The sequence below is a fragment of the Prosopis cineraria genome, unplaced genomic scaffold (assembly GCF_029017545.1).
Source record: "Prosopis cineraria cultivar Desert tree isolate PC_DT_omini unplaced genomic scaffold, ASM2901754v1 PC1, whole genome shotgun sequence".
NCBI lineage: Eukaryota > Viridiplantae > Streptophyta > Magnoliopsida > Fabales > Fabaceae > Prosopis > Prosopis cineraria.
Window position 1 is genome coordinate 11,166,078 of NW_026555332.1, and position 13,550 is coordinate 11,179,627.

The window sequence follows — 13,550 nt, forward strand, 5'->3', positions numbered from 1 at the left end:
ATGTGTATCATCAAAATACTTGTTTTTGATATGAACATAACAGAGTGTTTATTGTAATGGAAATACTTTTCTACAAATTATGACGTAGTTGGATATGCATGGCATAAATCCATCATTAAGTTGCTGTGAATGTTCAAACCCTCTTCCCAAAACGTGAGGTTTCCAAATTTTTTGGAGTCATATTCTATTGTGAAGAAGCACTAGAAATGCCCAGAGACTACACAGACCAACGAAGAATTAGAATACAAAAGTTGGAGTCCCACATCGAGAAAAAGCTAATTTAGGGAGAGGATGAGAGTCTATATAAGAAATGGAAGGAGCATAATTCAGACATACTTACCTGAACGGGATCAATGGGTGATCATAAAGACCCATGGCCTAGGCCTGGGGCTTCCATTGCACTTGGGAGGAGCCCATGCTTAAGGTCTACCTAATAGGTGGAGCCTACGTCGTAATTTGTGGCAGTGGGGGCCTGCGTTCGCGCGGCCCCTACCCAATTCTAATCCCCAAGGTTAATTTCTGGTTGAAGCTGAGTAACAATGTTTTGGGCCTATTGACAAGTGAAAATGTTTTGGGCCAAGAGCCCACTTTTTTGGAAACATCTTTAAATATGTTTTCAGCTCAGAGCCTAGTTAAAATGTTTATATTCATCTTGAAAAAGGTTAATTTTAACTACTTTAATCTCAACAGATTTTTTTATATTCGGAAGGTAGTTGAAAAAAATTCCTTATAAAAGGCCTTGGATTTTGATGGGCTTATTAAGTTTGACCTTCTCATTATCACCAACAAAACATCAAGACAAGCCTTTGAAACATATAACAAAATTTACGCAAGTGTAACAACTTTGAATTAATAGTTAAAACATCACAACCATAACACACCTTCGCTTTTAGTTCAACAAAGTTACATCCTCAACATTATGCTAAATCAAGCCACATTTATATTAAAACGAATGCATTTGTGGAATCCCCCACCCAAAAAAGTTTGAAGGTCATGATACTCATGAAGCACCTAAAACCAAAGAATTAGAAGATGAAAAGTAATTCAGAAAAAGTGGTTTTTACTAATTACTTTATCATAGCAATTGTGCATGTTGTTGGCTTTTTAGGGCGTCATTATGGGACTCTAGTACTGTTGAAGATTTGGAGATATGCTGCTTAACTTTGAACGAGGGGAAGATGCAGATGATAAATAATAAAAAATAGCAAAGCTGTGGTCATAAATAATTAAAAAAATAGCAATTAAAGCTGAAAGGGATATTCACAAACCATGTCCATGGCTGATCTATGCAGCACTATATGCCTATTTTATCTCATATTATTAGTCTTCATAAATGCTTCACTATGTATATGACAACGATAATAACGAGCTTGTTTGGGTTGGCGTACATTCAATGTGACAAAAGAAATTTCCATTTTTTTTAAATCCTCATATCTAACAATTTCATAATGCAGCTAAAAGCAAATATATGGTTCAAGCAAAATGGAAATCGAAGTCCAAAAATTAAAATTTTCATTTTACCCTGGGTTGCTATTCAATACATATTTCTAGAATTTTGAGTAAACTTTAAAAACTCAGCTAATTTTATAAACATGCTTTTGAATTGGTCCTTGACTCATTTTAAAGCATGACAAGTCCCTTACTATGAAACATCAATACTTTAAATTGCCACACATATCTGTATCGATGTCTTTGATAATTTTTCTATATGTATTTGTAAAGCATCATAATATTATTTTTTATTTTAAAAAATTACAATTTTCAATACGTATTCAACACTTCTAGATTGCGATTCGATACTTCAAATTAGATATTTCATGAAATTTTTTTAAGAAATTAAATTTTATCAAAGGTTGTGATATTAAACTTTTTATTACTAATATCTTTTTTGATTTTATTTTAAAGTCAAAAATTAGTTTTCCCTTTAAAAATATGTTTTAGATGTAATAAAAGAATAAATATTATATTTTTCTTAATTATAAAAATGTGAGAATGTAATCTTATGATATATAAATCTAAGGAGTTATGCATTCAGGTTTTGTTCTTGTCTGCAGTGTCTTTGATAAAGATTCTGTACTTGATCATCGATTTGATTAACTTGCAACAAGAAGTTTTCTATTGTAAGTAATAGGTGATCAAGTTTGGAAACTATCCTATGAAGAACTTTGTTTTGGATGATAGCATTTTGAAACTGCCAGTTAGAAACTTTTTCTGTTGGTGTAATAGGCTAGTAAAACCTAATATAGAAGCTATCCTTTTTTTAGATAATAATCAAGGAGGAGAAGATATTGATATTATACCTATTAGTAGGATTAGATAATAGGCAGTTAGATATAGATAAAATAAAAGTATAATTAATATTATGTTTCGCTTGGCATTACACTGTTACTATAAAGAATTATATATGTGTGCGCTAGTTTTACATACATACATGCATACATGTATGTATGTATGTATGTATGTATGTATGTATACTGGTTTGAATATTTTTTAAATTGAAATTGTATTAACAACTTTTAAATTTCCATATCTAAAAGTGATTTTTTATACCAATTAGCCTCCGCTAAAAAATTCAACGAACATGAAATATGTGTGTGTGTTTTATATTTTTATATATTGGACGGAACTTAGATTGTATATATAAATTAAACAAGTTACTGAAGTATTCTTCACTCATATCATATTCTTTCTTTAAATTATTCAATAATTTAAAAGCTTGGAAATTTTGTCTTTGTCTGTGACTGTGACTGTGATCATTACGCTGTTACGCATTTGCCTTGTTTGATTTTCTGGTAAAAAAAAAAAAACAGATAAGTATGTCATAGTGCCCTCAGAGTTTCGAATTATTTTAGAAAAAGTAAAACAAATCAAATTTAATTAAGAAATAGGTCGATGGGATGAGAAATAATATCTGTCTTCCCACAGACAGGATGAAGTATAACTGAAAATAGTTTCTCTATTTTTAAAAAAAATTTATTTATAGATAAGTATTTTATCATCTGAACACTAAAAGATTTGCGTTGAAATTTATTATTATGACATAAGAAGTATTAACTTGTTAATAAAAATTATGGTTATTTATAATTACCTTATATATTATTGACTATTAAATTCTATTTCATCAATTTGTCTCTCCAAATTATTTATATATATATATATATATAAAATTTTTTGCATGCATATTACAAGGCTTGAATAGCCCAGTGGTTTGCATACTTTTTTGGGATTCATGTGGTGTTGAATTCTAATCTTTCCAAAACCATCTCTTCCCCAAAAAAAATCCAACCATATGCTAATGCTCAAGCGACTAGCAGAGGCTGGCAGGCGGCCAGAGCTCCGGTGGCTATGGTAGATGAATTAAATATTTTTTGAAAATAATTAATATAAGGATATTTTTTGTATTTGCACAAGCATTTGGGACCTAGTAGTTATTTGGGCTTTTCATGAGATTTTGGTGTAATTGAATTTATTGGGTGGGACTTGATAGTGATTTTTCCTTGAAAAAAAAAAAACGACCTTCCAGATTGACAAAATGACTAAGCGCTTGGATAACTTAAATATCCTTTTAGATGACATATAATAAAACTGAAATAAGAACTTAACAGTGGCAACTATTAAGGACTTATGATTATATCATGGTTGATCTTAAATAATATTTAAAAATTTTAATTTTAAAAATATTTCTTTCAACAGTAGCAACTATTTATTGCTACATATTGCCAATAATATCATTATTTTATAAGATACTTGTAATAAGTGGTGTGATACTTGTAAACAGTGATTATTAATGAGCATATTTTTCATTAATAAGTCACCAATAACAAGTATCTCATACAATATTAATTATTTAACGAGCATATTCCTCATACTAGCATAAATAACAGACTGTTAAATTCCATTTCACCAACTCTATCTCCAAAAGTTCAATATATATAAAGTATTTTGCAACTATTTAATAGTTTCATTGGTCTAGGGGTTCATATTGGGATCCAAAAGTTTTTGTCCTCAAATTCTCTCTTGACCAATCCATGACCAATGATTTCCTCATTAGTGATGGTGGCTCCAAAATGGATTCTGGTCATTGCTAGACAGCCAGAGTACTTCCAATGACTGGTGGTGGATTTTTCTTCTTAAAAAGTAAGGGTATTTTAGCAATTTTCCTTTTTAAAGTAAGGGTAGTTTGTTCATTTCTGATGACATTAGAGTATTTAGAATGCCTGAGGAATTTTGGAATTATTTCCCCCCGTTTTTTTTTTAAACCTTAGGGAGCAATATTTTAAATGGTTTAAACTATAAAATTATTATAGTAAGTCAAAATTTAGGTATTAGATTTTAATTAAGTCAAAATTAGAGGGAATGAGTTGAATCAAATTAAAATTTAAGAACTAAAAATAAAAACTTCATTAGACAATAATTTTGTTGAGTACAAAAATTTATTTTTTATTCTCTTAGATGATTTAAAAACGTTATTTAAATCCGATTGGCTTAATAATGTGAAATTTTGTAACTGTAATATCAGAGAGAACATAGTAAATAAAATTCTTGCCAAGCATTACTTCGAAAATAATTAGCTAACCGCGGTTAAAATTCCATAACTTTTTTTCTGGGCAATTAAAATTAGTATTTTGCACTGTTATGATTAAACGGATATCGTGATCATTTTTTTTAAATAAATATAAGTAATGAACGATCTCATGATAAGCAATCAAGCATGTAAGAATTGGCTTTTGAACAATATAATTTCTATCTTCAAAATATTTTTCAACAATCCACATTCCTTAACAATAAATCTAGTTCAAACGGTCGCCCAAAAAAAGATTCATAAGTTTATGTTTTTTTTTTTATAGAAAGTGTCCTAAGTTTATAATGTTTGTAATACTGTACATGAATAATTAATGTCGAAATAAAATATTTTATAACATTTTTCGCATATTATTTTCAGGTTTTTGCATAATGACCATCCAGGTCTGGCTATTTAGCTTCAAATTCGAATGAGATTTAAGGATTTTTGTTTTTGTTTTTGTTTTGTTATAATTAGATATTATCCATGTTCAAGGATAAAATTGATAAGACGGATAATTGCTATGACTTCAACATAAAGCTTGTAGAACACTACGAGTAAATAGTTGTGTCTAAAACTAGTTAGGGTTTAAAACCATTTTCCTTCTAAATTTTTGTTTGAGTATTGAGTACATTGTATTGAAGGGTGTGCCAATATCCTCTCTAAACCATTTTTTTAAGAGGAAAATTGCTCTTCCATCAGAGACCCATTATCTTCAACATTATTTGCTGGCGTGGAATAGTTGTTGGGTTCACATACAATGAGAACAAGGCATTCTAACCTATTTTGACCATCTGACATGGCCCAAATGGGTTGGAAGTAATAGCGGAGTGGCAAGAACAAAGCCAAATTAGCAACAAAAAGGTGGAAAAATATGTCAAAATACGTGGGCCCCATGACTATTGTATAGTAGCAGATAACAAAGAAGATAACGAGTCTTTGTTGGAAGGCCCGTTTTGCTCTTGAAAAAATTATCTAGGAGGAATATTGCCTCATCATTTAGTACAAGTTGCCCGTCACTTCCAAAAAAATGTTTAGGGAAAAAATGGTCTTTAAGTATACAAATATAACTCTTTATTATCTTTTACCTTATAATTTTTTTAAAAAAAATCATAGACCACAAAGCCACAAAATATAATAAATAGTTGCTCATATATTCAACAAAAGCCACACTCCACTCATCACAAGAGATACTTTGTATAGAAAGTTCACTTGTTTACGCTTCATTCTCTAAACATGGGAAGACACATCATAGCAAGATTTGCCTTGCTTTTCTTCCTATCCAAAATTGCCCCATTAGGTACATGTGAAGGATGCATTGAACCAGAGAAGCAAGCTCTTCTCAAATTCAAAGAATCCTTTCTTCATGATCCATATAAGAGCCTTTCCTCTTAGAATGTCAAAACCAACTATTTCCTGTGGGATGGCATAGCTTGTCATGATGTTACTAGTCATAGCTTCAAACTTAATGTCAGTTTCCATTTCCTAAAAGCTTCTCATGTTTGATTTATTTGGACTTTTCTTGGAACAACTTCAATGGTGTCCTAATTCTTGTCTTTTTTGGTTCTATATAGCAGTTGAGATATCTTTCTATCTACTATGCTAATTTCACAAGGAAGATTCCCCCAAGTTTGGAAAATCTAACACTCTTGCAGTATCTTGATCTCAATTACAATTATGATTTGCAAATCAAGGACATGAATTCGGTCTCTAAACTTTAGTCTTTGCAACATCTCAACTTGAGTGGTGTCTACCTTGGTGAAGCTCACAACTTGTTCCAGGTACTTCGCATGCTTCCTTCTTTGTTACAACTCTAATTAAGGACTTGTGGACTTCACAACTTGCCAACTTCCCTTCGCCCCAAGAATCATACATTCAATGCCAAACTTCAAGTCCTCAATTTTTTGGGTAATGAAATTGATGGTTGAATCCTTGATGGTTTTTTAAAATTGGACTTCTATTGAATCCCCTGACCTCAGTTTCAACAATATTAGTTCAATGCCATTATGATTGGGTAAATTTGATAGCCTTTTGGAACTTGACATCAATCACAATTTATTTCATGGTATGCTTCCCTTTGCCCTCCAAAACTTAACATCCATTAAGGTCCTCATGCTTTTTGGAAATCATTTGAGTTTATTTCCATCATGGATTGGTGAGCTTCAAAATCTAGTGTGTTTGGGTCTTTCAGATAATGAACATTGTGGTTTCAGCGTCAGTACTATTCAAAACTCAACTTCCATTAAAGAAGTTGATCTTTCTAGAAATAATTTTAGTTCAGTTTCATCAAGGTTTGGCCAATTTAAAAATTTGGTTTCTTTTGATCTTTCACATAATGCACTTACTGGACCCATTCCTATTGTTTTTCGAAACTTGACTTCCCTTGAAGTCCTTTCCTTTATAGCAAACAATTTTAGTTCAATTCCATACATCTTGGTTGGGAGAGTTAAGGAGCCTTCAATTTCTAGATATATTTGGGAATAAAATTGCCACGCCCCAAAAATAAGGGTGACCAGCACAAGATGTAAACCACATCATACATCTCGTAAACCACAAATTCAAGGTTTATTTCATTTAATTAAAATGTACTCAATTTTTACACTGACATTTTAATACTATTGATATTAATCATTATAATAATTATTTCAACATTTTGTAAAAATTTTGATAGAACCTCTTTTGTGAATAAGATCTCTCTAAAATTCTGTATCACAAAAGTTTTCCTTAAACATTTTATCAATCAAGAGCTCAGCTCCTTCCAGCCAATAGGCAAAATGTATAATAAACTAAGGACTCTAATTATAAGTTATGTGGAGCACCTAATTATATATCTCATGACATAATACATAAATTTCACCTTTACATCCATAAGACATATTTACAGAACAAGCCTCCATTCTGTTCCGCAAACACCCATCCTTGGCAAGCAAGACATACAGCATCAATTATGCTATCTGAGACCAAAATAATTTTTCAGTGAATAACATCCCAACAATAAATAAAATGAAAAGTTTGAAATAGTTATGTAAGTTAAAGAGACAATAATTTCCGTAAAAATTTAATAAACTTCATAATAAAATGGCTTTATAAAATTTCAAATAAAATCTCAAATCATTGAACTATCATAGCAAATGATAATTTCACTTGATTTCAATAAAGCACATAAATGAAATAAATATTTATAAACAAATTGCTAAATAAAAACTAATAGAATATGAAATCATTAAATGATTGGATTCATAATTATAGGACTTATCAAAACAATTTACAAACATGGACACACAGTCCAGGAGGGTAACTAACCAAACGCAGCTTATGCCACGAAAACAAACGTGGACACACAGTCCACGAGAATATGTAACCAAACGCAGCCGAAGCCACGAAACAAATGTGGACACACAGTCCACGAAGGTAATGCTAACCAAACACGGCTTGAAGCCACGAAATCAAACGCGAGTACAAAGCCCACGAATAACCATCCCTCCGTTCTATGTGCGTTGGCCATCGCACAGGGCTAGCACCTCCTATAAACACCCTGCTAGCTAGGTGTACCATGGCGCGCCAAGGGCTAACGGAACTGCCGTTAGCAACCAGTGTTCTATATAAAACTCCTTTTTAAAACTATTTTCAAACATGTGAGAAAATCATCACTTTCAAGATACAATTCTCATTCTCAAAATCAAACTCGCATGAATACTTTTAAGCTTTAAAACTTGCCAGAATCAAATTTCATATCCAATGCTCATGCTTGCATTTATTGAATAAAAAAAATTTAACTTCGAACTCGCATGAATCATTCTCTGTATCTATCCAATATTTGATAGAATAAAAATCTCATAATTAAAGTTCAAACTTGACTTCATTGATCAAATAACATTTTAAATTGGTAAAGTTAATTTCTCAAAATAAAGAAATGTTAATCAACAAATATCCAATAATCGCATTAATGCTATTAAAATGATTTCCAGAAAAAAGTAGTATTTTAGTAAAGGAAATTTTGATTGAAAAAAATCAGTTAGGACGCTATCCACTTACCTGAAGTGTGCCCGAGTACTAAAGTTAACTTCTTAGAACCCAATCAAACCTTCGTTCCACTAAATGCCCTATCTAATATAAAAAGAAACTTCAATGGCATAATCAAGTTTGATAAACTCTTTCCAACTCTTGTCAAGTGCAAGCAACAAAACTTAATTAATATTATATATACACATAGCATAATTAATCACTTTAAATTTCAAGTTCTCCTGTCACCCTTTCTATCAAGCAACTCAAAGGCATTCCGAAATCAAATTTTTACACATTATCATTTATAATATCATCCATACAATTTCATAGAATGCAACTTGTCTCAGCACAGTTTCATACTCAAAATTCTTCATACCATTCAAGTTAAATTCATGAACAATTAATACCCAAACTAAGTATGTACCCATAAGAGTTAATGAAATTTCAAAAAAATCATATCCGATCACAACTTAGCATTCCACTAAAATACAATCTCCTAATAAACTTTTTGTCAAAATTCCAAAACTACATTCATTTGCTACTAAAAACTAACATTCCCCTATCAAACAATTCATCAAATATTATGTGCATTCAAACTTAAACCACACGGTTATTCTTTAAATATCTTCCTCAAAATTTCATGAACATATATATATATATATATATATATAAATTTACCAAACTTTTCAAATTTCATTCCCTCAACCAAAATCAATTTAAACTCTAAGAAATGCCAAATCTAAACAAATATTTATCATGCAGCCAGCAAAAATATAATATAGCTACTTGTCAAAAGTGAAATCCTTAATCTTCAACTTAAGCTTGTTAGAACATTCAATAGTAAAGCAAAATTTTAGCGATCAATTCCTAATCCAAAATCTTAGCAATTCTCAATCACAATACATACTCAAATCTGACAAGGGAGAGAGTGAAACTTGGCTCACCAATAAAGCAAAGAGTACCGAAGGAAGGGGAACTAGAATTGCAGTGACAGAACATGAAGATCAAGAAGAGCAGCTGTGAGCCGAAACAGAGGAGGAGAATGACCAGCGAATCAAACCTCCAGCAGCAACAGAAACAACTCCCTTGTACACACTGGCAACGTGCAGAAGGAATAGAGAAAGGATTCAAAGCACCATAGCACAATACGGACGAAAGAGGAAGAAATCAACGGCACAGAGATGAAGGTTGCAAGCTCACGGATCTACTGTAGTTGCAGATGAAACGGCGACTCTCACATAACCTTCGCCGGCAACTGGAAGGACGGAGGAAGAGGAAAAATGGAGTGAGCCTCTCTCCCCCTCCTCCTCTCCACCGACAACCAGCGATCTTTTGAGAAAATGAAGTAGGGAAGAGACAATCTGATCTCTTTTTAATCTGGTTTATTTTCCTTTTTTTTTACCAAGGGGTGAAATTGTAATTTCACCCAAACATTGGAGCAAAATTAAATAAAACCTCTCTCTTGCACGAGGTAGATTCGAACCGAGGAGCTGAAGAATTAATTGACAGCACGACTACCACTAAACCAACAATCCTTCTTGTCTAAATATTTCCTGAATTAATATAAATAGAATTAAATACATTATTATATATTTTAAATTTTTCTTAAAAATCCTGGGTATTACAAAAATCATAGCTACAATGGAAACTTCTATTTCCCAAATTTAAAAAGCATATGTCGTTTTAAAGAATTATACTTAAGAGAAAGCTATCTTCAAGGAGAAGCAATTAGTGACTTTGATTTTTTTTTTGGATGCCTTAGATATGATTTAGAGGTATTGTACTTGAATGATAACAAACTAAATGGCCATTTGCCAATATGGATAGGGTATTTTAAAAAATTAAATTACCTTGATCTTTCAAGTAACTCTTTTAGTGGCAATATTTCTCAAAGTTTCATTCAACTTGTAAATCTTAATGAATTTTATCTTTCAAGGAATTCTTTTAGCAACAATATTCCTCAAAGTCTTGATCAGCTTGTAAATCTTGAAAGTCTTTATCTTTCAAGTAATTCTTTGAGTGGCAATATTCCTTATAGTCTCGGTCAATTTATAAATCTTAAAAGCCTTGATCTTTCAAGTAATTTTTTAAGTGGCAGTATTCCTCAAAGTCTCAGCCAACTTGTAAATCTTGAAGGCCTTGATCTTTCAAGCAATTATTTAAATGGCAATATTCCTCATAGCTTTGGTCAACTTATAAATCTTAAAATCCTTGACCTTTCAAATAATTCTTTTAGTAGAAGTGTTTCTCAATGTTTCAGTCAACTTGTAAATCTAACAACACTTGATATTTCATATAATTCTTTTTGCGGTAATATTCCTCAAAGTCTTTGTTGCCTTGTACATCCAAGAAGCATTCACTACAAAAAAAATATATTAAAATAGAGATAAAATTAGAGACAGCCTAATTATCATGTCTAATAGAGACAAAAATAGAGACTAATTATATTTTTAAAAATAAATTTAATTTAAAAAATATTTTAAAATATAGAGACATATTTAGAGAGTAGAGATTACTTATATACGTCTCTAAAAAAAGCATTGCAAAATCTATCTCAACTTCTATTATTATTCATTAAAAATTCTAAATTAAAAAAATTAAAATGTTAGAAACAAGTTTAGAGATGAATAAATTTCATCTCTAAACTAGCCATCTCCAAATCCATCTCTAATATTAAGGTTACATTTTTTCTAAATTTAGAGACTTAATTTGAGACATTTTTTTTATGAATTTAGAGGCAAAAATTTAACCATCTCTAATTTCCTCTCTATATTTCTTTAAAATTTTGTAATTTTATTTTTATTAATTTAGAGACTGAATTAGAGACGACTGAAGTAAATATATTATAGATTCAATTATTTTTGTTTCTTAATGTGTCTCTAATTCAAAGTAGAGATAGATTTAGAGACAAAGTCATATTTTAATTTTTTTAAATTTTTAGATTATCAATTAATTTAATACATATTTTAAATATATTAAAATATAAATTAATTTTTAAATGTAGAAAAAATTTCATCATTATTTAATGAGCTTCCCATTCAATACAAACAATAAAAATTCGATGTTTGTGTTCAAAAACATTTATCTTCAAAATTTATAGAGTGTTTAAAAATATTTTACACGTCATTTAAATCTTTCTCTTCTTCATTCCTCTTTCTCTAATTTAACCATTCTTATTTTTTAAATTTCTATTTAGTATTCATCAATTTATTTTATAACCATAATTGATTGAATGTTTTATCTCTTTTGTGTTATTCACATTTTCCTTTAGTACGTTTTTAATTTTGATAAATTTTTACTAAATAAAAAATTGTTTTGAATGAAGTCACTAACAATATTTTATAACAACACATTAAAATAAGAAAAAAATAAAAACTTCAAAACATCTATGAAATTGAATATTAAGAAGAATTAATAAAAATACATTTGAAATGACTATAAATAATATGTATACAACTATAATTAATTATTTTAATGCAGAATATCATTTTTATGCTAATTGTGTGTGTGTGTGAATAATGTTCATTTTCAGCATAGGAAGAAGAAAAGAAGAATATGTTCTGAAGTATATAAGAAAATAAATTATTTAATTGATATATAGTACAACTTAAAATTATATAAATAAAATGATATTTAATTTTTCACTTATTAGTTGTAATTTAAAGTTTAATATTTTGTAGTTATTAATTAGTCAAAAATATATACAAAAAAAATTCATACTTATTTTTATCATTAAACATCTTAACTGGCTTTTGAATTAAATTATCCAAATAAATTTTAGTTTATTTAACTAACTTCTGAATAAAAAAAGTATTCAAATATAAATCATGTTACATTCATTGATTTTTCCTCTAACCTTAGTTAAATTTTAACCTTAATTGTAAATTTTTTAATCTAAACACACACTACAAGGCAAATAGTGGAAGACAGTTGTATGAGAGCACGTGAGACACATTCCATGTTGCATTAAAAAAAGACCAATCAATCCGTTCCTTATCCTTTTTATATATTCTCTATTGAGTTGAGCCAACACATATGAATGCACTTATTGAAATCAGGACTGAGAACAGAATTAAAATCACCCGTCATAACTCAAGCATCATCAAAATTTTCTAGATTCCTACCATGAACAAAAGTGGCAAATTAAAAAGGAGACACAAGGCATTTTAAATTAAGAATCTTACAGTGTTGTAATTGAGCATTTGAACAAATATACTCAAATCTGATCCCAGCCTCGTTCCAAAGAACCCAAAGGACCCCTGCAAAACCAATAGTTTCACATCCAAAAGGATTAGATTCAGGGCTGTTGGTTGTATGAATATCTCAATAAACAAAAAAATAAATTTAGGAAAAGTTGATGATGATCCTCCCTTATTTTATTTTCTTTTTCCCACAAGGGACTGGGCTTGTAGTGATGTGGCCCATTTGGCTTGGGTTACCCAACATCACAACATGGTTTCTTGGTTTAGATTTAATTGGGCCCATTGGTGATGCATTATTTTGGCCATCTGCATTGCTTGTTTCCACATGGCAGGATTGGTTTTCAAAATCAGCCTAATGGGCTAAAATAATAGAGACACTAATAATAAAAATATAGGGAAAAAATGAGAAGCTTCGTGTAAGATGAAATTTGAAATAACTAATATTTAAATAAAATAATTTGAAATTATAAAAAAAAGTTATAATAAAACATGAATTTTGACTTGATTTAAATTCAAATTTAAATTTTCATGCATCTAAGCACAACATAAATGTCTTTTTGGGAATACATATAATAAAACTGGACAGATACATAAATTATTTAATATTTAAATATGGATTTTCATTGCATAACCTGTGTAATTAGAAAAGCATCTCTGCAGGAAGTTTGGAGTATATGATCTTTCTATTAATGTCTGGAAAAAGGATAATGAATTTTGGGATGTTAATTCTATGTTGACAGGTTCAGATCATTTTGCAGTGAGAATCAGATTTTTTGAAGGGT

The 13,550-nt window shown here is 30.0% G+C and overlaps 1 long non-coding RNA gene and 1 other non-coding gene across 2 annotated transcripts; one reads left to right on the top strand and one right to left on the bottom strand.

Annotated features, from left to right (window-relative positions):
• Positions 1–332: 332 nt before the first annotated feature.
• On the top strand, positions 333–493 carry LOC129296495 (U1 spliceosomal RNA). The gene has a single exon (XR_008589810.1). It is a non-coding gene; the product is annotated as a U1 spliceosomal RNA (small nuclear RNA).
• A 6,770-nt stretch (positions 494–7,263) lies between these two features.
• Positions 7,264–9,894, bottom strand: LOC129290605 (uncharacterized). The gene is made up of 2 exons (XR_008588460.1): positions 9,511–9,894; positions 7,264–7,515 (listed from the first exon to the last, which is right to left on the bottom strand). It is a non-coding gene; the product is annotated as an uncharacterized LOC129290605 (long non-coding RNA).
• Between the last annotated feature and the right edge of the window lie 3,656 nt (positions 9,895–13,550).